At 34.7% G+C, this 25,673-nt stretch overlaps 1 protein-coding gene across 8 annotated transcripts in view; it reads right to left on the bottom strand.

The window, feature by feature from the left end:
* Positions 1 to 25,673, bottom strand: part of MACROD2 (mono-ADP ribosylhydrolase 2) — a 1,918,082-nt gene that overhangs the window by 1,325,254 nt on the left and 567,155 nt on the right. The gene's annotated exons all lie outside the window — the stretch shown is intronic.

Genomic DNA, 25,673 nt, shown 5'->3' with positions numbered 1-25,673 from the left:
TATATGACTAGGAACTTCCCAACAAGCTTGATTTATCTTCCTTTGAGAAATATTTGGGGACCATAACCAGATAAATGCTAAATTGAAATTTCTTTGCAAAGCAATAAAATCAAGACTCTCAAGTGTCTATACCTCAATTACTTTCTTCCAAGGTTTTGGAATAGAAAGAGAAATTGTGCAGAGTTCTGTGACTTCACAAAGTGACTAGTTGGGCACTAACGATATTATAGCACAGCTCATTTTAAAATAGGGCTCATTTAAACTGCTCTTAAATGAAACACCCTAGACATTAAGATGAAGTAGGAAAAGCTCCTTCATAATGATAAATTACAGGATGATCAATTCATCCATTTCATTTCTGTGAGAGCTGTGAAAAAAAATTATAACAATATTAAGGCATACTATGTCCTATAGCTGAGTCCCCTTTAAGGCAATGTTTATAACACTCCCAGACCTCCTTACAAGGTTAAGAAGCTACAAGTATGACTTAATTTTCCATTTTGTTCAAATCCTGAAAATGTTGGCCCTCAAAATTAAATCACTGAGGATGACCTTACACTTAACATCATTTTCAGGGGCTCAAAAGTCCTCTTGCTCAAAATAATATCATTCACGAAATTCATTTTTAAAAGACTTAGAGTTTAATTCTACAACTCACAGGCTTCCTAACAAATCTATACTTCATATTTCTCCACCTTTACTTCTATTGTTTCTTGTACCTGGAATAATCTGCACTTCATCTCAGCCTCTTAAAATCTTAACTGTCTGTGAGTATCAAATTGTAATGGCATCTACTTCAGAAAGTAGTCCCCAATTCACCCCAGCTCTCTCTCTCAAGCTAAATAAATGTGAACTCATTCTTTTCTGAGTCATAGTAATTTTTTTTTTGTTATTAATCTCTTTTATTTCATGCAATGGAAGTTGTGATACTCTACCCAAACCATCCTTTAGGATTTAAGGATGCATTCCTCTATCTGCAAGAAAACCTGCTAAAAGACATCTTGAGCTATGAGTACCCCCTGGAGATTATTTCAGCTAAAGAAATGTGTCTTACCCAAGGTCACTTCTTCCCAGAGCTCTATCCAGCTACTGATCAACATGGAGAAATAAAACCCCCTTCAGCCTAACTTGAGGAAACCCTGAATAGCTGTCCCAACCCCAAAGCTCCTCATAGGGTTGGTTGAAAACTTTGTTAGTAATGAGTTGAAATTTAACTTCTACTCCCTGATCAATCATGCTTCGACTGTGCCTCTCCCTTCCCCCATCATACACAGAGATATTGATCCCAAGAGTACTTCCTAACAAAAACAATACATGCTCCATCTTAGAGTTGGTTTCCTAGGGAATCCAAATTACAACATGGCACTTAACCATGGTCAATATTCCTTCCATTAAAGTCTTGTCTGTATTTGTTTATGTTCCCCATCACACACTAGATTAAAAACTCCTCAGAGCATGGAGTGTATTTTTTTTTTAAGATTTTATTTAATTATTCATGAGATACACACACACATCGAGAGAGAGAAAGAGAGAGAGAGAGAGAGAGGGAGGGAGGCAGAGACACAGGCAGAGGGAGTAGCAGGACTCAATCTCTGGGCTGAAGGCGGCGCTAAACTGCTGAGCTGCCTGGAGTGTATTTTCAAGTCATATATGCCTGCAGTGTTTAGCATGGTATATCAAGACTATGTATAGTATATAAATGAATAAATGAGGGAATAAATAATGCTTAAAACTAGCACCTCTGTAGTGCTGCAAGGTCTTTACAATTCTAAAGAATCATCATCATGGTTTCCTTAATTGGCAAGTATTTGATGAGCATTAGTTACAAATAAGGCATTTGAGCTAGATCCACTGGGGAGGAGTGTATAAAAAGAAGTAACATACTCCCTGCCCTCAGGAAGTTTATAATTTAGTCAGGAAGATAATTACAGCCAATGTTTATGATAGTTGTTATTAATTTGACTGCTCATTAGAATCACCTCAAGAGTTTTAATGACTGCCACTATTGGATTGCACCCACAAAGATTGGGATTTAATTGGTCAGGTGTGCAGCTTGCACATCAAGCTCCCAGGTCATGCCAATGTGTCTGAAGCTGAAAAACTGAATTATGAAGAGCATATGAATTCTCAGTACTGTTCTAAATGCTTAGCCTAAATTAAGTAACCTCCATAACAACATTAATAAGAAAATTACTACTATCATCATTCTATAAACCAAAAAATTAAGGCACAGGAGTATGAAGTAATTTGTCCAAAGTCACACAGTTGGTTAGGTATGGACTCAGAATTCAAATCCTAGAATTCAGGCTTTTATATGTGATTCTTTATCATTACACTATACTTTTTCACTTGCAGAAACAAAGTGAAATGTCATTACACTATCTTTTTCTCTTGCAGAGACAAAGTGTAAATTAATTTATGGTCAGTATAGTTTTATAAAAATATTTTTTATTTTAAAATTAGGAGGCTCTATGGCAGAACAGTAATTTCCACCTTTGACTCTTGGATTATACTTCGACTCTAACTATTAGGATAAGAAGAAAATTTAATTTCATCTATTAAGGGAACCTAAGAATAATGATGAGTTTACACAGGCAGGTGACATGAAAAATTAAGCTAGATAAATTAACTTGATATTTCTTTAGCACTTTGAAACTTATGGCTTCAAGTGGACTCTCATTGAATTGTTCTGTAATATAGATGAAATATTCTGTGTGATTTCTTAAACCTGTTGTTCCCCTAGCTAATTAATTGTGTCCAAATAATTTTAAAATATTCCCTCCTTCACATCCAGAAAAAAAGTAGCAACATGCAAAGAAAAGGGAATAATGGAAGCCATGTGAACCAGAAGAAAACACTGGGGTATCCTTTCACCATTGTATTTTGTCTCCTTAACATCCTATTCTCTCTTTTTCTTATAACATTCCCTCATTTCCATAGTTAACAGACTTGCAAACAATTGTCAAATAAATAATTATCCTTAAATTTCTTTGTTCCTTTCCATTGCTCTCATTCACACTTGCTAAGCTCTCTTTTTCTCCTTCCATTCTTGCCTGTTACCTTCTGTTGCTCCCCATATACATTAACTAATGGAAGTAGAAGTATTTCCCTGTCCAAAATAAATCACTCTATCACGGAGAATAAATGCCCAAGAAAAGATGTCCATAAATCTCTACTAGGTTTAGAGCATGATTTTAGGGAAAGCATATGGATCATTATTCTTATGGCTCTCTATGTGTATTTCTCATATACAAAGATGTATCACAAACATCCTTCAAATGATAGAACTAGAGGAGAATGTAATAACCAGGTTCAAATCCTTCATGTGTCAAAATTGAGACTTGAACAAAAACTATTGATCTTTAATGCAATTTCTACTATATCACTGGTTTTAATATTCTATTGAAAGTGAAGCTCCAGGGGCACCGGGGTGGCTCAGTCAATTAGATGTCTACCTTCGGCTCAGGTCATGATCTTAGGGTCCTGGGACTGAGCCCCCTGTTAGGCTCTCTGCTCAGCACTGAACCTGATTGCCCCTCTCCCCAACTTGAAATCAATTTCTCTCTCAAATAAATAAATAAAATTAAAAAAAAAAAAGGTGGGAGCATCTGGGTGGCTCAGCAGTTGAGCATCTGCCTTTGGCTCAGGTCATGATCCTGGGGTCCTGGGATGGAGTCCCACATCAGGCTCCCAGCAGGGAGCCTGCTTCTCTCTCTACCTCTGTCTCTGCCTCTCTCTGTGTGTCTCTCATGAATAAATAAATAAAATCTTTTTTAAAAAAGTGAAGCTCCAAATTAATATTTGGGAATAGCTTCCTAGGTCTTCAATGAGACTTGTAAAACTCAAAATATTGTTAAGCTCTTTCCCAGGAGGATTTAAGAATTTAAAACCCTTATAATATATATACCTCAGAATATTTAAAATATATATATATATGCACATACATATATATATATATATACACACACACACATATATATATAAAGTATTACATTGAAAATACAATGGGACATATAAATATCTGTAGAAATACAGTAGGGCACAAATGATTTTTGTTAAATAGTGGCTGATTGTTTTCCCTTTCTTTGTTTCTCAAACTCAAATCTACTATAATTTTATATTATTTTATAACTAGAAAAATAGTAAAGAACATTTTCAAATTCACATAAGAACTATTTTAAGAACTTTATAGTTATGATTATTTTAAGAACTCCTACTTCATAACATATTAAACATATTAAAGTAACCCACTCCACATTCACACAGTTTTGTAGGTAACTATATAAGAGTTGAGTTTAACTGGAGTTAAGCAACTGAAAAGCAATATTATGCAATTTTATTTTTATATTTATGTGTGGTGTATATGTGGGAATGTGTGTGTGTATCTGTGTATCCCTCACATGCCCACCCTGTTCCTGATCTCAAATACTTCCATAGGCCCATAATCAATTGGTGTCATTTACTTGCTGAGAAATTACAATGCAATATTATACCTGTTGCAATATCCAGAGTCTAGAATAATCATAAAAGATAATGATAAAGGCAATCAATATCCAAAATTTGGGAAGCCCCCTATAATGAACAGAATAGTCCCTGATTTTGTGAAATTTATGGAGTTTCAAAAGTAGATTTTTATGGGACACCTCGGTGGCTTAGCGGTTGAGCACCTGCCTTCAGCTCAGGGTGTGATCCCAGAGTCCCAGGATCGAGTCCTGCATTGGGCTTCCTGCATGGAGCCTGCTTCTCTCTCTGCCTATCTCTCTCTTTCTCTCTCTCTCTGTGTATCTCATGAATAAATAAAATCTTAAAAAAAAACCACTAGGTTTTTGTATCTTTCATTTTATGTTATCTAAATAGACTTATCTATATATATTAGGGGAATCAAAAGCCTGATTTCATGGCCTACTGCTGAGAATTAACTACTTGATAAAAGAAGACTGTGTTAATTGTATTTAACTTGTTTCCCTTTAGTGTTTAAACATCTGGCTAGATAATTTGCACCTAAAAAAATCTCTATAAACAACATGGTTCCTAACAGATAGAGCCCAGTATTTTTAAATGCCAAATTGATTAAAACTGCAGAATCCATGTAGGAAAGAATAAAAAAGACCATAATTCTACTTCCTTTCACATATAATAATTTCCTACTTTTGCCTTTTAGAAAAATTGGCACTGTTTACATTTTAAGTGTTAGATGAGTGCCTGAATAATCCACCATATAATTTAAAATCATACAATTTTTAGAGGTAGCTAATTGAAGAATAGAGAAAATATTAGACAGCTAAATGAACTGACGTATGTATTTTAAAAAGCTTAATATTTCAGCCATAATAGTACACCTCCAAATTTTCTGATTTTCCTAAGGCTAAATTTAAGATAAGAATACTTTACAGATTTACTAAGAATGGAGACCCAAGGCCCCTCATTATCACTGTCCTGGACAGACAATGTGGAGTGAACCTAGGTCTACGGTGGGCTTACTGCTCATCAGGCCCTGAGCCAGGACCTTGAGTACATACATTCAAAATGCTGTCTTGTTTTTTTCCTTTTGAAGGCCAAATCCTTTCTTCTTCTTTTTTTATGAAATGTAATATTTAGGTAATTATGACCAAAAAAAAAAAAAAAATAGGTCATAGCTGATCTCTGCACATACAAACAAGACCCCCAACAGGACCAGTGTAATTTGATAACTAGTAAGCTTAAATTTTTATCAGGCTTGTGCAAGAAATAATAATTGATGACATTTGTTTTTTATGATGTGTCAGACTTTCTTCTTTATTTATATTGTTCATTTAATCCTCAAAACTACATAAAGTTTTTAGCATCATTTAACAGACAAGGAAACATAAGTACAAAATGGCTATAATACTTGTCCAAGCTCTTACAGTTAATAAGGGTTCAGGTGGGATTTGAATCTAGGTAGTTTGGTACAATAAACCACAGTCATAACCACCATACTATCTTATAAAAACATCTGAAGGAAATATTCCAAAAATGTTCATCAAGAAGCAATGCATTTGCACCAAAGCCTTCAATGAAACTCCTAAAAGGGTCTTCTAAAAAAAAAATGGTTGTATAATGATTCTTCACTACAGAATTAATTATACTTTGTTTTTCCTAATTCTTGAATTACAAACCAAGCTAATAGCATTATCTTGCATACCTTATGACAAATAATAACAATAATAATAAAAATAACTTATATCAGCATACTTTTACCATTTTCAAAGAATTTCCATCTTAATTCATTATTATTATTACTAATGTATATGTCCACATATATTATTTCACCCTTAGTCAAAAGAAAAAAGAAAAGGGATCCCTGGGTGGCGCAGCGGTTTGGCGCCTGCCTTTGGCCCAGGGCGCGATCCTGGAGACCCGGGATCGAATCCCACATCGGGCTCCCGGTGCATGGAGCCTGCTTCTCCCTCTGCCTGTGTCTCTGCCTCTCTCTATCTCTCTGTGACTATCATAAAAAAAAAAAAAAAAAAGAAAAAAGAAAAAATCTCAATCCAAATTAGACTTTACTATTTAAAATGCCAATCTATACTTCCAGAATTATTTAAAATAGATAAGAAAAAAGAAAATGCATATTTAGCCCAAATATTATATCTACAACAAGTAAACATTATACCCACTCATGAATAAAAGACACTTTTTAGCAAATTATAACTATTTATGAATTTATCCCAACATTATTGCCAAGTTGAGAAATAAACTGATCAATGGGTAAAAAAGCAACCCCAGATAGAAATGGTAAATCACCAGAAGCTCACCTTACAACAAAAAGTAGAAGAAACTGAAACTTTACAGTGATAAGTACTTTATTATTCATCAAGGAAATTAAAATATTCTTGTGTTTTCTTGGAAAATGAATCTCCATGTCAACTTTCCCTACATATTAACTAAAGACATTTAAATACAATACAGAAGATCCATATTAGATGAAATGGATATGTGGATATGTCTCAGAAAAACTGTTTATAAAATCATATTTTAAATCCTTTAATGTTGTTCATTATTTAAAGACATCCTAAATAAACCATTTCCAAAGTAAATAGCCCATCCTATTAATTTTTATTTTTGCTGTTGCCCATTTGTTTGCGAAATTCAGATTTCTCAATTTAAATCAGAGAACACAACACTTGGATCTGGTTATAGAAAAAGTCTGTTTATTGCTGCTTGAAATTTAAAGACAAGAGAGTGATGTAAGATCATGCAGCATACATAGGCTTTAGACTAACTTTAAGAAATAAAAGAACGAAGGAAATAGAAACTTCCTAATCTATTCACTAGAAAGAGATTAAACTCTTGAAGATTTTTTTCCCCATGTGTTAAAACATTGATTCTTGGTATTTTCTCTCCAGCTTAAGAAAAGAAGCTTCATTCTGTTCTATGGTCTATGATCCCAGAGAGCCATGCTATCTACATCAGTGATCACAAGATAGATGAAGCAACATGGAAATGCCTGTTTCCATATAAATCTATTTTTCTGAAACCACAACTCCGAACATGTGACTTACTAAGAATTGGTCATTTGCATAATCTTCATATACGTAAGTATTTGTCAAAGAAAAGAATGATGCTTCATAGTGTTTGGTATTTCAAAAACTTGGTTACAATAAAGTTCAGAGTAAAATGTTCTTGAAAGATCTTCTAAAAAAAGATGTATGCTCTAACTTCTTGAGCAACCACAAAGCAAAAAGACACAAAGGATAAAGAGATAACCTTTAGGTATCCCATACCACCGTTCCCTTCACATATTACAAACTAGTTAGTACTCCAACAAGAACCCCTTATCTCATAAATGCCAACATTATCATCTCAGTTGTTCAAGACCCAAACCCAGGAATAATCCCTGATTCATCTTTTCTCACCAGAAGAATAACAGCAGTTGTACTACTACAGTTCAACTTCTCCAGTACATTTTGAATCTTCCAATTTCTCTTTCTGATGGTACAGAAACACACCACTACTTATCTCATACCTCATACTTCTTCAAAACACTTCAAAACATACTACCTCATACTTCTTCAAAACACTTCTAATGTATTTCACCTGCTTTCAATCTTGACCCCAGAACAATCTTTTTAAAACCTTGATGAGAACATGCTAACTCCTCTGCTTAAAAGCCTCCAATGCAGGTTTCTGTGATGCATTGCAGTTATAATGATATTAAACTGCTTTCTGTGGCACACAGATCCAACATAACTCTGAAACCTCACTTACCATTCTCTTTAAAAAATTCTCTGTCCCTGGCGTGCCTGGGTGGCTCAATCGATTGTATCTGACTTTGGCTCAGGTCCTCATCTCAGGATTTGGGAACTGAGTCCCAGCTCCAACCTGCTTGCTTCCTCGCAAGCCTCCTGCCTCTGTCAGCAGCCAGCTACCTACTCAGCAGAGAGCCTGCTTGTCCCTCTCTCTCCCTGGCCCTTTGGCTGCTGGTGCTCTCTCTCTCTCTCTCTCTAATAAACAAATAAAATCTTTTTTAAAGAAATCCTCTGTTCCTGCCACACTGGCCTTCTCACTGTCATTGAACAGAGCTAACTTATCCACATCTGAAAGTAGTCATATCTTGACCCCCCCCTTTGGGGGAAGGGAATATATATCCCTTAGATGCCTCTCTTTCTTAGCTGAAATGTTACCTCCTTAGAGAAACCTTCTCTGATCATCCTAAGGTGGCACTCATCTATCCACTAATCCCTTAGCCCAAATATCTGTTTTATTTTTTATAGCCCCTTTCACTGTTTGAAATTATATTATTCATATATTTGGTTACAGATTTACTAATTACTTACACATTACTTACTAATTATTTACATTTGTTACTCCCTTCCTGCCCCCAATACTACCACTTTCAGAAGGCACACTCCATGAGAATAGGGTCCTAACTCTTTTATTCACTACTATTCTAGCACCTAGTAAAGCCTGGCACACTAGGATCGATATCAGCTAAATGAATGAATAGATAGATCAGATGCAAAGTAAAATCCAGAAAGACATGCTGGCCTGGATTATTCCCACCCTCTAAAGCTATCTTTAGGTAGCTGGCAGCACTTTCTCTGCCTTGGGTAACCTCCAGAACACACAAAAGCTACCTCATTATCATTATTTCTCATTGGCAGAGGCAAGAGTGATTTTGTCCCCAGGATGTATTTGACAATATATAGGGAGGAGAGAGAGTGCTACTGGCACCTAGTAGAGACCAGGGGTGCTGCTAACTTTCTATAATACACAGGACAGTCCTAGACGGCAAAGAATCATCTGGTCCAAAATGTCAATAGTGCTGAGGTTGAGGAACTATGTTTTACAGTGCTCACTTGGGCCTGAGTTTTTAAATCTAGCATTGTAGGGCCAATGTGGAATGAGAAATGTCTTTTTTTATTATTTTAAGTTCCTTTTATATTTTTTTATATAGCAAAAGAATATTACTGAGAAATTTATGGATGCCAAGAGGAAAATAACAGAGTCCTCACAGTATGTTATAGGGTAAAAATATGATAAATATTGGTAGATATTTTCCAGAGAACCTTAAAAACAACAATTTAAAAGATTTCAACTAATTATACACCATGGGAAAAGAAATCTTGTTCCTTTTTTTGTCTTCTGCTTCTACTCTTTTTTCTTTTCTTTCCATAGCCTTTCACTGTGTTCCTCTCAATTCAGAGACAGAATTATGGCATGGATTTTTTAATTTAGTGTCCCCACCAAAAGATACCATTCATAAAGGAGGCAGGTGGGGAAGTATCAATATGGATCAAATTCAATTTAGCAAAAAATGGTGTAAGAATTATAAGATAACCTTAAGAGGTGTTATCTCAAATGCAAATGTTGATTTCTGTGTGGAGTATGAGAGTATGGGTGGCTTGATTTGTGTGTGTACATTTATCTTTTTCTTCCCTTAATAGATATGTATTACTTATATAACAGCAGTTTGCTCTCATGAGGTTTTCTTTTCTTTCAGTTAATGAACTAGCCCTCAAAAAATAAAAGTAGGTAATATCAGAAAATGCACCTACTCTCACAATTAAAACAACAAAAATTCTTGCACAGAAAAAGGTACCCTAATGCTAAAGACAGCAAAAATCAATAGCCAAATGACAAAATAAATTAAAACTTTAAAAATCTTATTACTCTGGGTATATTCTAACTCAATATTTATTATTGGTACAGAAAGAACCATTTAAAATAATAGACCCTTAGTTATACTCTCAGACATAAAATAATAATTTATTGGCAAATATGCCTCTAATATTGTTCTAAGTATAGAACTACAGCAACTGCTGTTCTTCAGGATCAGGATTTTCATTAAATAGGGTGAAATAGTAATTATAATTACAGTGGAACTAATTACTTTAATTAATGGTGATAATATAGCTGATTTTTATTGTCTGTTCACAAAGTACCTGGCACTGTTATAAGCATGCTACACATAATTTCTTAAACAATTTCTCCAAAAGTCCTCTAAGGAATGTGTATTATTGTCACAATTTTGGACATGAGAAAACTGGAGTTTAGAAGTTAGGTCATTTGCCCAAGTCACTCCTATAATAAAAGCAGAGTTGAGATCCAATCATACCTTTTGTTTTTTTCTTTTTTTACCAGAAAGCCCATTTTTCAAACTACTGTGGTATATGTGTTTTACTTAAATGGATATAGAAAGGATAATGACAGTTAAATTAATTTGTTTACATTTAGGAAGCATCTCAGTATTATTCTAGTCCATGCTTAGGAACAGTAACAAGTACTCAATCTCTTTTACAATCTTCCAATTACTTTTTCACGGGGTATCCTTGTGACTTGATAAGGCACCTATATTTACAAAGAAAACCAGCAAAAGCAAATAAATCTTTCACCCTATAATCCTTAGGTAATACGTCTGACTAGACAAAACATACACACACACACACACACACACACAAATGTAATATTACAAATAAGTATATTCTATATTATCTGCAGGTACTGTTCCCTTATTTGCTTTTCTTTCTTTCTTTCTTTCTTTTCTTGCTTTTCTTTAAAAGTCTGACAATCTACTTTGTTTAAAATTTGTATTTCAAAAAATTTTATAACTATTAAAAAACTAATTATATTAAGGCATAAGAAAATTCAGTTGAGAATTTTTCAAAAAGAAACTTTAGAAATAACAAATTATGTAGAAGAATCAGAAGCCATTAAATCTATAACAAATAAGTATATTCTTGAACAAATGTTCTAATGAATACTGGAAAATTAAATTAAAACTCTGTGGAAATTAATATCAGAAAACCTAACTTACAGTATAATGCTTCCCCACCTTTTATTGGCTGAATCCTGTCCCTTATAAAAGATGTTGATGTCCTAAGCCTCAGTGACTGTGGACATGATTTTGAAAATAGTCTCTTGGCAGATGATGGAATTAAGACCCATGAGATCTTATTCCAATATGATTAGTGTGCTTAATAATGAAGATGTTTGGATACACAGACAGAGAACACTAGAAACTTAGGAGATAGGCATGAAACAGATTCCTCCTCAGCCCTCAGAATAAACCAACTCTGCCAACACCTTGATTTGGTATTTCTGACCTCCAGAACTATGAGACAATAATTTTTTTGGCTAAGCCACTGTTGTACTTTGTGCCAGTAGCTCCAGGAAACGAATATACTCCCTAACTAGCTATTTGGATTAAGTTCAATTTAATAGTGTTCAATCTTTCTACTATGAATTGGAGAAAGTAATACATTCATAGGGACCTCACTGGGGTTTTGAGAAGCAAAGGTAGAAGCACAATCTATACAGCATTATGAAGATATATGTGTGACAAAGACATGTTTAGACAGAGGATCAAGTGGTATGCCCGTTGGAGATTTATTTTAAAATGATAGCTGCTATTCCACATGTAGACATAGAAACACATGGATTTTCTTGGCCTCTTGAAGGTACCTCCTTAGCCATATGAATATAAGGCATCAAAGAAACTTCTTTCTTGAAGAAGGGAGAGAATGTGGAATGTGGCCAAAGATGTCATTTCCTGGGACCCATGATCTTCCCGGAAGAAAGAATTTGGGCCTGCTCCCTAAGATTCAAAGATTGGGAGATCTATTAAAAGGGATCAGGATGATCTCCAGCAAAACTCTGTGGCAAGAAAGAACAGTAAGACACTGAAATAAAACTGCCTTGAGGAAAGGAAACACATCATCTAGAGTCTTGGGCTTGACATTGGAATGTATTTGGGAGATGATTTCAACTTGTAATTTCTACAAGAAGCTCTTCCAAACTCAGACGCCCTGCCATAAGGCCACTCTGCTTTGGGGAATAATGATTAGACTCAAAAATCCGAACAAAAATTAGGTATCCCTGTGGGCTGGTAAGGGGCCACTTACACCTACAAGGGTAACCAGGGATTAAATATTAGCTACAGAACTGTGCAAGGTGAGTCTACCACAGCAACAACGTGTGGCAGCCAAGGGCAAGAATAGGAACAAATAACTCAAATGTGTTCTCTGCTGGCAGTTGGAAGGTAGAATACCTCTCCTTTAGATTTAGCAAGATTCAGTGTTCCTGAATAATTAAGGGGGAATAGAAAATGTTAGGAAGGAGACACTAAATTACCATATATATTTGCTTGAGCTATTAATATGACAAACAAAAAAATGTGACTGCTTTCAGGCCAAATTCAAAGTAGGGTAGAGATTCCATATGGCACCCAAGTCAGAAGGAGAAGAAAGGTGGATTAGGGTCCAGTGGCCAATGAAGGTGGATAAGATACCTAAAGCAAGTGAGCCTAGGAAGAGTCAGAGAGGAACTATTCTTGATTGTCTTCCAATTGTGTCAGGAGGCCTATGGTTAGATCTTACTGACCTTTAGGGCTTAGAAACAAGGAAGTCTTAAGTAATAAGGTATTTCAATAAAAAGATGAACCAGGAAGAGGTCTCTAATTCTGCTACTTACTGTCAGATCCTAAGTCACTTGAAGTCATTATAGCTCAATTTCCTCATCTGTAAAATATGCATGGTAATAATGCTTTCCTCATGGGATTATGAGCATCAAAAGAAAGAACACCTATTAAAACATCCTTCCAACTGAAAAACGTCATGCTAACAGTAGATCCTAATCAATTATTATTATTACTAATATGAGACAATAGTCCAGTAAAACCTCACATCAAGGTAATGATTACCTATGTTTCTTCTTAATCATCCTTCCTTTATTAGTAATTTAAATAACTTTAGAAGAATCCAATAAACATGAGACTCCATGCCAAAATTCAGAAATTTCATTCTCTATACATGAGCATACGTTGGTTTTCCACAGCGAAAGCTACCCACTTCTCAGTCAAAGAGATATTGAGAATGGAAAATAATCTCTGCAAGTAGCCAAGCCTGTTAAAATTACCCTTTTTCCATCTTCTTTGATATAATTGGTACCATCATCCACAATTTTCCGAACAGCAAACAGTTTCTTTCCCATATAGTGCCTCACTCTTCTATACACCACAAGCTATTAAGATGTAAAAACTCTTTAAGCCTGAACAAGTTATATATCAGAGAGGAAGAAAGACAAAATCAAATGAAAAACAAAGTAGCACTTGACAGTCTGTTAAAAAATAAATAAAACTACTATATGATGCAAACTAATCAACAACAAATTTCTTAATAACTTATTATATGTTCTGTTCTTCTTCAGAGAAAATAAAACTTTTATAAATGATATTGAAGTAAAATAAGAAAAGCCATTGTCCATTAAACTAGATACTTAAACTCGAGTAGTGATATACATTGTCTCTTATTCTGTAATTAGGTAATGCTTGTATGTCTTTGGTACTGAGGAATTAAGATTCATTTCCCTCCCTCTCACATTATATTTCTAGTAGGTCAGTTGGGCATAATAATTTATAACACAAAAATGTATACATAAAGATATCAAAGGGCCTTGGATATTTTCATAGGCCCTATTTTAATTAAATTAACTTAGCAAAGGAGGGAAGACAACATGAAATTATTTACCTTTTCAATTTTTAAGGGATAATAAGGAAGGTAGAGAGTAGTGATGAAAGTACAGAAAAGTCATAAGTAGATAATTTTGCAGGATGGATGACAATTTCTCATTTCAGCTATTTAAAGTGCTAGGTGAAATCTTAGTTACAAAGCACATTTACAGGGATGCCTGGGTGGCTCAGTGGTTGAACGTCTGCCTTCAGCTCAGGGCAGGATCCTTGAGTCCCAGCATCAAGTCCCACGTCAGGCTCCCTGTATGGAGCCTGCTTCTCCCTCTGCCTGTGTCTCTGCCTCTCTCTCTCTGTGTTTCTCATGAATAAATGAAATCTTAAAACAAAACAAAACAAAACAAAAAAAAACAATGTCTTTAATGCAATCCCAGAATGTAGGAGACAGATAGGGAACTGGTACTATTTTTCCCATCTTAGAGCTGAGAAAATTAAGCTATTGAAAAATTAAATGATTTGATTGACAGCTGAAAGTTTTTGGGGTATATTCCATAGATGATAATGGCCTTGCTACATTTTCAAAAACTTAATCATTTTTTTCCTGAAAATATTAATTTTTTGACACATCTCCCCTATCCAGACAGTGTGGTGGACATAATATTGAGTTTCTTCTACTCTTCAGGCTCTTAATTCCAAGTGACTGTTGAAAATGTCAACCTCTCTGTGCTTTAAAAAAAAAAAAAAAAAAAAAAAAAACACCTTAATTCAACTCACAGCCCTACTCCTATTGCAGTGATAGCTATCTTGGTCACTGGTACTACCTTCCTCATCACATGAAGTCAAAATTCCGCCCATCCTGAAATCCTCCTCTGCTCCCCTCCCTATGTGAGGCCAGTACCAAGTCATGTCAATGCTTCATCCACAGTGTCTTTTGCATCTGTTCCCACCTTCCCATTACTAATGCCACTGCTCCATTCAGGACTTTATTAAATCTTCTCCTTATTATTATAATTCAACTACTGCCTCTTGACACATAGCATATGGCTCTGCTTTCAATCCACCTTCTAAACCATCCTCTGCACTGCTGCTGAAAGAATCTTCCTACAGATGAGCCCATGCAGCTTAGTTTAGCTTTGTAGGCTCCCTATGATCTGGTCTCAACCTATTTCCCCATCCTTATCTCCCTCTTATGTAGCTCATATCCAGTCTATTGCACAATAGGTCCAGCATGTTCCCACATTTTTTACTTTCTACCCACTGTTTCACTATTTGGAGGTCTTTTACTCCATTTATGTTTGTCAGAATTCTACTAGCCCTCCAAAGCTCCAATCAAATGCACCATCTTCCAATAATCCTTCTTCTATCTCCCACCGGTTCTCTCTCTCCCCCACTTCCTGCCATCTGTGTCCTCAATGCTTCAGTAGCATTGATTATTCATTGTAATAGGACTCAACATAAGTGTCATATCTTCTGGAAGACTTTGCCACCCCAGCCTCCACCCCTTCTATTCTTCCTCTGCTTTCTAGAGTTCTTTTTTTCAATACCTTTATTAGACTCCTAACTCTGGGAAACGAACTAGGGTTGGTGGAAGGGGAGGAGGGCGGGGGGTGGGGGTGAATGGGTGACGGGCACTGAGGGAGGCACTTGACGGGATGAGCACTGGGTGTTATTCTGTATGTTGGTAAATTGAACACCAATAAAAAATAAATTTATTAAAAAAATAAGAAATATGAAAGAAACTTGCATATAGCTTAAGCAAAACGATCTTAGAATTTTTAATACAATCATGAAGTTTGAGTGAGTCTGCAGATGAACATCCTGCTTGCAGAAATGCTTCTGGGAATGTCCATATGTTTGACTGTAATGTTCATTACTTTTAAACTCTAATTAAAATAAACTTCCAACCTGGAGTTGGAAGTCTTTACTGGAGGCTGAAAGCAAGCAAACAAAGAGAGAGGAGCACGGATTTGTTTACGTTGGAGACCTTTGATAAGAAGAGTATATTTTTTCATAAAAACAGAGTACAAACATGGTTGTCAGAGGGGGGACATGGGTAAAATAGATAAAATAGATTAAAAATACAAACTTCCAGTAATAAAATAAATAAGTCATGGGGATGAAAAGTACAGCTTAGGGAAATAGTCAATAATATTGTAATAACTTGTATGGTAACAGATGGTAACTATACTTACCATGGTGAGCATTTTGTGATGTAATTGTTTAATCACCATGTTGTACACCTGAAACTAATATAATATTGTATGTCAACTATATCTCAATTACAAAAAAAGAGTATATTTTTAATCACTCATATTGGGATACAGCCATAGTATAACAAAATACCTTAGCATAAAGAAAAGTTCCAAAGATAACTCTAAAATATGAGTTTTAAAGCACAAAATTTTGAATTTACATTAATGTCAGTGAAGTATAATCAGAATTGGCAAAATTGAAAATATATAAATGGAAGCATTAGGAGGCTTTAAAAACAAAATAAAACCAAAAAAAAAAAAAAAGGAAAAGGAAAGGATAATTGGATTTTACTACATATGGGGTAAAAGCAACAATTGAGCTAATTATAGCCTCTCTCCTAAATGTGATTATCCCTAAGGCTAGTGAATAATGAACCAGATTTCATTTCAGCCAACTTGCCTTCTCTATTTTCCTTGAAACAAGATAGTTGGGTAAGCCAGTTCCTCAGTGTTAAAAGCTTAATTTTCAAAGCAGATCTTCCAAAATGATTCCAGATTTTAAGATGATAAATTTCTTGATATTTTTAACATTTTTTTTGAGGGCGAAATAAGCACTTCCAAGTCAACTCACTCTTCGGTACTCCTCCCTCTATATTTCTTAAAAAACACAACTGTATTTGGAAATTAAAAGATTAAGAAATGCTTTCGTGAAGAAATGAAAAGCCAGGGATTCCTGGGTGGCTCAGCGGTTTGTCGCCGGCCTTTGGCCCAGGGCGCAATCCTGGAGTCCCGGGATCAAGTCCCCCATCGGGCTCCCAGCATGGAGCCTGCTTCTCCCTCTGCCTGTGTCTCTGCCTCTCTTTCTCTCCCTCTGTGTATATCACAAATAAATAAATAAATCTTAAAAAAAAAAAGAAAGAAATGAAAAGCCAAGAACAACAAACTTCTTTCATTCCCATATACGACTTATTTGGTTTCAATCAAGTGTTTGTATAGTAATTTATTTACACCGTAATGAAAATATATCCGCTGTGTGTAAGCAATAGTGATGCAATTTTATCAAGAAGTCATCACTTATATCCCCTGAGAGAGAATAAAACTGTAAAAAGTGTTCTTCAAATGCAATGCCTTTAGCAGATCGTATTTCTGAGACCAAACAAACATTTCTAAAGATGACACTTCATTATAAATTTCCAGTACAGTGATGTTTAAAACCATGACATCGAACACCAAATTTCAAATCATAATAATTTACATGATGGAAGTAATTTTGAACGTGAGATGTTCAAATGATAACAGGTTGCACATGTGTAGGCCTTTACAGATTACAAATCACATTTACAAACACATCTCATTTGATTCTCCAAAGAGTCCAACAAGGCAGGTATTATTAACTCTATTGTTCAAATGAGCAAACTGAATCTTAGAGACATTGGGCAACTTGCCTAAAGCCACAGCTTAACAAGTGTATGATCAAAGGAATCAAAGCTGGGTCTTCAGATTCCAATTTCTTTACATTCCTCTACCTCTTAAAATGTAAGTATAACAACAAAAATGGACACATAGTCATAATAATTTGGCAATTTGACTGGTGAAATAAGATAGGTACAAGTACTAAAGGAAAACAAGAGTACTGAAAGAAGACAGAAACTCCATTTTTACACAGACTAAACCATAAATTTTATAAGGTAACTAATTGACAGGAATATTTTTTAAAAACTTCATTCAAGAAAATCAGCACTCAATACTAACTTTAGTTAAGTCACAGGTGCTCATCCTTCTGTGAGAGTGAGATTTCCCACTATTTAATTATTACATCTCAGGAGGACATCATCTGAATGGATGGCAAGGGAGGGAGGCAGAAGGAAAAATATAAATAATCATCACAATGTATGAGAATCACATTTATGTCTTTTATGGTAAAATTTCTCTTTAGAGATCCTCTACTTCAGTTTCTTACCATTCCCTTGGGCAAAGTTATTTTCTCCTTCTCTGTATTCCTACTATCATCATTCCTATATCTTTAATAGCATTTACCAAGTCTCATTTATTATCTCTTTACGTGCTTGAGAATCTCACTTCGTCTCTGAAAGCCTCTGTTCTAGCCCTGTCTCCTAGCTTCATGCTTACATGTAAAAGATGCTTATGAAAAATGTTTTTCATGGATGGAAAGATTGAAATGAATTGAGAACTGCCTTTCTTACTCCATTCTTGGAAGCCAACAATTCTATATATTCATGACGTCTAGTTAGGTAAAAAAGAAGCAATTTACAAAGAATATGATTTCAACATAATTGTTTTTTTTAAAATACTACAGATACGTATAATTCTGAGAGAATACAAATAAATATATTAATAGTAGTAGTATACTTGGCATCTATGTAAATTTATAAAGGAAAAATTTGTTACTATATATAAAGTTTGTGAAATTGATTACATAAATAACTTCTCTGACACAAATATGTCAAATACTTGGTTTTTCTGCTGTGTCAAAAAAAACAAATAGATATTAAGAACATATATTTTCCCAAAGAGGATGTCGTGATCCTACTTATTATTAGCTTTTCCAAATCACATTTGTTTTGCCACCACAAAGCTGTTAATTAAAGCAGTTATAATGCAAACTACTAAGTCTGTTAATTATATTCCTTATTCCTTCTTCCCTTACTCACCTCACCTTGTTTTATTCTTAATTCACACTGCATATAAACAGCAATTAAAATACAAATCAAAATGTTACTTGCACATATACATCTCATTATACACATAATCCATACTTTTAAATATATCTGCCTTTTACAAGAGATTTATCCAATATTTTCCTCTAATCAAGCAAGAAAACTAATAAGAGTGTATGTAAATTATGACAAAACACAATAATATATTTTACAAAACAACTTAGAATAGTTGTAGCGTTTTACTCCTGGAAGATATCACTGGTATATTTAGTACCTGGTATGGCAGAAAAATAGTTTTGGATAACATTAAATATATCTCCTACTTTTTATCTGATTTATAGAAAAATTATTCACATACTGTAATGTATGTCTCTAAATAAAATTTCAACCTAACATTTTGTCATAATTAATATACTGGGTAATACTGATTGTAACAATCATCTACAATCATTTACCTAAACTCAAACTATCCCAAAAATGTTATAGGATCATGCAACACCTGGGATCCCTGGGTGGCGCAGCGGTTTAGTGCCTGCCTTTAGCCCAGGGTGTGATCCTGGAGACCCGGGATTGAATCCCACGTCGGGCTCCCGGTGCATGGAGCCTGCATCTCCCTCTGCCTGTCTCTCTCTCTCTCTCTCTCTCTCTCTCTCTCTGTGACTATCATAAATAAATAAAAATTTTTAAAAAAAAGGATCATGCAAGACCAAAATTTAAGGAATGACTTGTTAGTACTAAATTTTCTAAATATGAAAAAATATCACAATTAAAGAAACCATAAACATAAAGGAACATATTAATTTATCTTGCATAGACTAGAAAAAATGAAATATTGTGCAACCTATTAATGTTGAGATAGATCTGCTACAGTAACTGCACCTATGCACACCAATAAAAGCAATCTATCTAAAAGATGGGAAATTAAAATACCCAGAGACACTAAAGAACATGTATTTCCTCTGTATTATAATTTTCCCTTCTCTTAGCAGGCCAAGTCAAATGTCCCAAAGTTCCTAAAACATAACGACTATATCATGAGTTACTATCCTTGTCATTCATTCATTCATTCATTCATTCATTTCCTTGATTTTTGAGATGCTTCTTCCAAATCAGCCTAGCCATGGTATAGTCATAATTAACCTTCTAAAAATCAGAGGTTTTTGTGTCACCTTCTCAATCAAATATCCTTCATGGCTGCCTGAAGCCATGGATAATTCATCAATGAATTATCCATTGTTTGGGGACTAGTTTTTAAGGAACACCAGAGCAAAACCAAACAAAAACCAAAACTATTGTGATTCCATAACAAATACAATTGATTGTGCAGTCATGCTCTTCATTTCTATTTGCTACGGCCTTCCACACCCACCTCCCTCTATCTAGAAAGTCTTCCTTTCTCTTATCTGCCCAATGATTTTCTGCTACCTTCGTATTCAGTCTAGAATCCTGACCAAGTACTGAGCTCTCGCTTCTTAGAAATACTATAAAATCAAAATGTGTACTCATTAATTACATAATCATACGTTATTTAATATTTTCATATATTTCTAGACTTCCCACAGCATACTACTTGATATATAGTTGGTTTTCCATGAAAATTTGTTTGACTATTGCAGCAAAAGGCTGTGGTAACACTAGCTAGGCTGTGAAGATAATACTGTTCCTGTTCTCAGAACCTCTTATAAAGGCATTACACTAAAGCTTAAAGTACATTTTAAAAAGCTTCTTCAAATTTTATGAGGATGTGTATTTTGTTCTTGATATCAAACTGTGCTAAGTTAATATTCTTCTTTTGCAGACATGAACTGGTTATGTCCAGTTCATCACTGGTTTTGGTGTTCTGAAAATTCCCCCGGAATTAGAAGTGGCCAGATTTAAGCACAGTTGATGTTGAAATGGCTTTTAAAACTAGCATTTCTGGAAATATTTTAAGTTTCTTTTGCTACGAGATATTCTTGTAGGAAGCCATTCAAGTCAAACTATCAAGAAAGGGAGACAGAAAAGATAGCTGACATACAATGAGTTGAGTACAGCCTCTTATCTCTGGACCAAAGAATTCTGTTAAAATTCCTGTGTTCTTTTGGGGACAAAAGCAATGAGGGAATAAACTGAATTAAATGCATTAAGTTTGGGACACAGAAGGAAGTCCAATGGCACCAAGCTATACAAAAAAAAAAAAAAAAAAAAAAAAAAAAAAGGTCATCCAATGCACAGCTGGGTATGCCACTAGAAATAGAATAACTATTAAACTATAAATATAGGGGAAACATGGTAATATAACCATATAAGTATAAAAAACAAGGCAGTAAAAATGGGAGAGAGAAATCAGACCTTTAGCACATTGTGCAAAATTGATTAATTTGGATTCATATGTCCTTTCAGGGTGTGTTTACAGTTCCACCCTGATAACCAATCAAGGGTATAGAGTATGCTAGGAGGTTGGATGTACCCTACCTAAACCATGTCACAGCATCATAATCTCTTCTCTCATTCCAAACATTGTTGTTTCACAAACCTCCAAGCCTAGCCTTAAAATTCTGCCACTTTGTCTAGTAAGTATTTCTATGATAGAAGACACGGGAACAAATTTTCATTCCTATTATACCTATAATCTTTTCCCCCTAACTAGTAGATTTAGGATGACTTTACATCCCATTTTTCCCCAGGTGGCCCCAGTTTGTACATGTTTATATAGTATAGTTAATAGTGCTCATCTTTTATGGTCAAAAGCATTCAGCTTAGATAATACATTTATGATCATCTAACTGTAGTGAAAATACTTCTAAAGTGATCAAGAGATATGAATTATAAAATACTGAAAATATAATTCTCATATGTCTCTAGAGAAGAACAATTATCCAATATCCAGTTGTTGTTGTTGTTGTTGTTGTTTATTTATTTATTCATGAAAGACACAGAGAGGCAGAGACATGGGTAGAGAGAGAAGCAGGGTCCACGCAGGGAGCCTGATGTGGGACTCGACTCCAGAACTCCAGGATCACGCCCTAAGCCAAAGGCAGACGCTCAACCACTGAGCCATCCAGGTGTCCCCAATATCCATTTTTCAATCCTAACTCCAAGAATCTGTCATGTAAATGTATGCCATGGCTCAACATAACTCTTCGCCAACACATGAAAAGCAGCTCAAAGTACATGTCCCACAGATGCAAAGAGCAGTAAGTCACCTTTGTATATCATAACGGCATTTTTTATAAAGTGCTGCAAAAATTCATGCCATATACCAGTGTGTAGCATTTTGTAAACTGCTGGTTCCAGCTGATTGTTGTTTGAACACTTCTCTCTGAATTTAAAATAGATTTTACCTGGACATTCAGCTTAACTTGACATCTGGCTGCTACAACTAATGTAGCTAGAGGAGGGGGAAGTAGTACAGGCAAAAATAAAAAATGAAATGCCAGTAATAAGCCTGAAGAGTTTAATCATTATAATAAACATGAATGGTTTACATTTAATTATTAAAAGACAGAGACTCTTAAAATGGATAGAGCTACATATAAAATTAAATGGTTACAGAAAGATTCTCACTCGAAGATATAACAGTATAACAGACAAGAGAACAATGAAAAAGCAAGAATAAATGATATATTACCATCAGATGTAATAGAATTCAATGTGAATGGCACTGGATTTTGGACTTTATAATGCATTTGCTACCTCTGTAATTATAAATGAGTATATGGTTTTATATTTTTAATTAATACAGTGAATTAGTTGAGTGATCATGTAATGTTTAAAGACTCTTGCATTTTTAATATAAATAAAATGGGTATTCTTTTCTATGAAAAAGTACAAAATGGAACCAAGAAAGACATTTTATATTAACAGTTTTACTTATTACATAAGTTTGATCCAATCAGACACATAAAGTAAAATCACATACACATAAAGTAAAATACACATGCCGCAGAAATACACCCCATGAATCAAGAAATAAATTCTTTTCAAACAAAAATAATATTGCAAAAGAATCATGCATTAGAACACAGAAAATTTCAACTCTAAAAATAGAAAATTATATAACATACATTTTATGAGGCAGTGGAAATTATAATTATAAAATTGCAAGTTTTGATAGGGATTGCATTAAACGTATAAATTGCCCAAAATACCATGGACTTTCTTCAGAGAGTTAGAACAAATTATTTTAAGATTTGTGTGGAATCAGAAAAGACCCCGAATAGCCAGGGGAATTTTAAAAAAGAAAACCATAGCTGGGGGCATCACAATGCCAGATTTCAGGTTGTACTACAAAGCTGTGGTCATCAAGACAGTGTGGTACTGGCACAAAAACAGACACATAGATCAATGGAACAGAATAGAGAACCCAGAAGTGGACCCTGAAATGTACGGTCATCTAATATTCGATAAAGGAGGAAAGACTATCCATTGGAAGAAAGACAGTCTCTTCAATAAATGGTGCTGGGAAAATTGGACATCCACATGCAGAAGAATGAAACTGGACCACTCTCTTTCACCATACACAAAGATAAACTCAAAATGGATGAGAGATCTAAATGTGAGACAAGATTCCATCAAAATCCTAGAGGAGAACACAGGCCACACCCTTTTTGAACTCGGCCACAGTAACTTCTTGCAAGATACATCCACAAAGGCAAAAGAAACAAAAGCAAAAATGAACTATTGGGACTTCATCAAGATAAGAAGCTTTTGCACAGCAAAGGATACAGTCAACAAAACTAAAAGACAACCTACAGAATGGGAGAAGATATTTGCAAATGACATATCAGATAAAGGGCTAGTTTCCAAAATCTATAAAGAACTTATTAAACTCAACACCAAAGAAACAAACAATCCAATCATGAAATGGGCAAAAGACATGAAGAGAAATCTCACAGAGGAAGACATGGACATGGCCAACAAGCACATGAGAAAATGCTCTGCATCACTTGCCATCAGGGAAATACAAATCAAAACCACAATGAGATACCACCTCACACCAGTGAGAATGGGGAAAATTAACAAGGCAGGAAACAACAAATGTTGGAGAGGATGCGGAGAAAAGGGAACCCTCTTACACTGTTGGTGGGAATGTGAACTGGTGCAGCCACTCTGGAAAACTGTGTGGAGGTTCCTCAAAGAGTTAAAAATAGACCTGCCCTACGACCCAGCAATTGCACTGTTGGGGATCTACCCCAAAGATTCAGATGCAATGAAACGTTGGGACACCTGCACCCCGATGTTTCTATCAGCAATGGCCACAATAGCCAAACTGTGGAAGGAGCCTCGGTGTCCATCGAAAGATGAATGGATAAAGAAGATGTGGTTTATGTATACAATGGAATATTACTCAGCAATTAGAAACGACAAATACCCACCATTTGCTTCAACGTGGATGGAACTGGAGGGTATTATGCTGAGTGAAATAAGTCAATCGGAGAAGGACAAACAGTGTATGTTCTCATTCATTTGGGGAATATGAATAATAGTGAAAGGGAATATAAAGGAAGGGAAAAGAAATGTTGGGAAATATCAGGAAGGGAGACGGAACATAAAGACTCCTAACTTGGGGAAACGAACTAGGGGTGGTGGAAGGGGAGGAGGGCGGGTGTTGGAGGGGAATGGGTGACGGGCACTGAGGTGGACACTTGACGGGATGAGCACTGGGTGTTTTTCTGTATGTTGGTAAATTGAACACCAATAAAAGTTAATTAAAAAAAAAATAATAAAAAAATAAAATAAAATAAAATTGCAAGTTAATAATAGAAATCACTTGCCACTTCTTTAAAATAATCTAATTTCTGAGAATTTTTTAAATGTATAATTACTAGTTTAAAAAGCAAGTAAAAATAATACTACAAACTTCTTAGACATGAATGACAAAATGAGCCATACATATCAAAAGCTGTGAGATGAAGTCAAAGAGTATTTCTACAGATTAATGTCTTACAACTTTTACTATGTAATGGAGAAAATACGTAATTTTGGGACACCTGGGTGGCTCAGTGGTTGAGCATCTGCCTTCAGCTCAGGGTACAATCCCAGAGTCCCGGGATCAAGTCCCACATTGGGCTCCCTGCATGAAGCCTGCTTCTCCTCCCTCTGCCTATGTCTCTGCCTCTCTCTCTCTCTGTGTCTCTCATGAATAAATAAATAAAATCTTTTAAAAAATATGTAATCTTAAATTTATATATTAGAAAATGAAAGATTTTGAAAATAAACATTAACTTCAAAGCTGCAGGAAATAAACCCCATGAAAATAGTAAATGTGAGAGAAATTACCGAACAGTGAAAGAAAAGAGAAATATGTGTCCAAAAATGAATAAATAGAAAAATCATAGAATATATAATTATAAAAGCAAAAGCTGTCCTTTTAAAAGCTATATAAAATATTTTTTTCATGACCTATCAAGGTGAAGAAAATACATTTAAATACCTACAAAGTAAATTTAAAATAAAAGCATATATTAGCAAATGTCAAACTATTTGCCAGTAATTCTGAAAATTTAAATAAAATGGATAATTTTCTAGGAAAACATAGATAACCAAAATTAAGATTTGAAACTTTAATGGAACAACAATGAGGAAAAAATGAAAGGGTATTCAAAGGATCTACTCCCGCAAGAAAGGAGTTACTATAAAATCATTAAAGAAATAGATGATTACTATGTTATTTATTGTTTCTCAACATATAGATGGAAAACTTGATTTCCTAAATTCAAAGATAAATATAAAAGTATAGTCCTGTTTTCCTTACAGAATTAGAAGCTGAAATCATAAATTATAGTAATCAAAGCAATACATTTGAATAGGGTAATAATAACATTACTATATTCATTTATCAAAACTGATAGAAATATACACTAAATGGTAAATTTTACTGTATGTGAATTATCC

Source organism: Vulpes vulpes, chromosome 14 (assembly GCF_048418805.1).
Source record: "Vulpes vulpes isolate BD-2025 chromosome 14, VulVul3, whole genome shotgun sequence".
Taxonomy (NCBI): domain Eukaryota; kingdom Metazoa; phylum Chordata; class Mammalia; order Carnivora; family Canidae; genus Vulpes; species Vulpes vulpes.
Note: the sequence above shows the minus strand (reverse complement) of the source record. Positions and strands in the feature narration are given on the sequence as shown.